We start from the raw sequence: 868 nt of genomic DNA on the forward strand, positions 1-868 counted from the left end.
AGGCAGCACCAGGATGGGACATACTGGTTCTGGCAGCTGAGATTGCCGAATAGGGGAAGGGCTTGAAGGGGAGAGAGACATTAGTATCAAATCTTCCAGATTTTTGTCGGGCTGCAGATCTGTTAGTGTTCCCTGGGAGAGCAAAACAGAGAGCCAAAAAAGGGAAATGACAGAGTCGGGGAGGAAAATGAAGGCCTCCTGCAAGCAAATGGTGTTCCACACAGGCACTGTCATCCCTGGCTTCTGAAACAAGCAGAGAAGCAAAAGTAGGAGAACTGGGGACTCCAGTAAATGGCACGGCCCTGCAGCCCGGCTTGCCAGCTGCCTCCTTCCTTTTGCTCAGGCTTACCGCCGCCGTTGCAGTTTTGCCCTGCACCTCCGTAGCTCCTGTGACTTACGCAGCCAGGAAAGGAAAGGCAGAGCCTGGGAAACAGTGAGTGCAAATCCCACATGGGCTCTGGCCGGGCTGGCGCTGCAACATGCCAGGCTTTGGCTCCCCAGCGCCGGTGCTCCCGGCCCCCTGCGAGGCGAGGGGGAGGCGATGTCTGGGTCACTGCCCTCTCTCCAGGGGTGCTCTACCCTTCCTCCCCCCCGCCCTCCTTCTCCTCCTCCGGCGTTTCTGGCTCTGTCCAGCAAGCGCTGCTGGGAAAGCGACACAACGGGGCCCATTCAGCTCTCACTTCTGCAAGGAGAGCAAACACTGGCGCAGGAGCTTGGCAGCTGCTGGACGGTGTGTGTGAGGGTACGCTTCCCCCTCTTTTTTTGCTGCCTTTTTCGGAGCAGGTACCTCCAGTGCCCGGGTGTGTGACCCCCCAGGTGTGTGGGAGGGGGTGGCAGGATGGTGCCCGGCACGTGGCGGTGCCCAGGC

The sequence above is a fragment of the Fulmarus glacialis genome, unplaced genomic scaffold, assembly GCF_000690835.1.
Source record: "Fulmarus glacialis isolate BGI_N327 unplaced genomic scaffold, ASM69083v1 scaffold35788, whole genome shotgun sequence".
In the NCBI taxonomy this organism is placed as follows: domain Eukaryota; kingdom Metazoa; phylum Chordata; class Aves; order Procellariiformes; family Procellariidae; genus Fulmarus; species Fulmarus glacialis.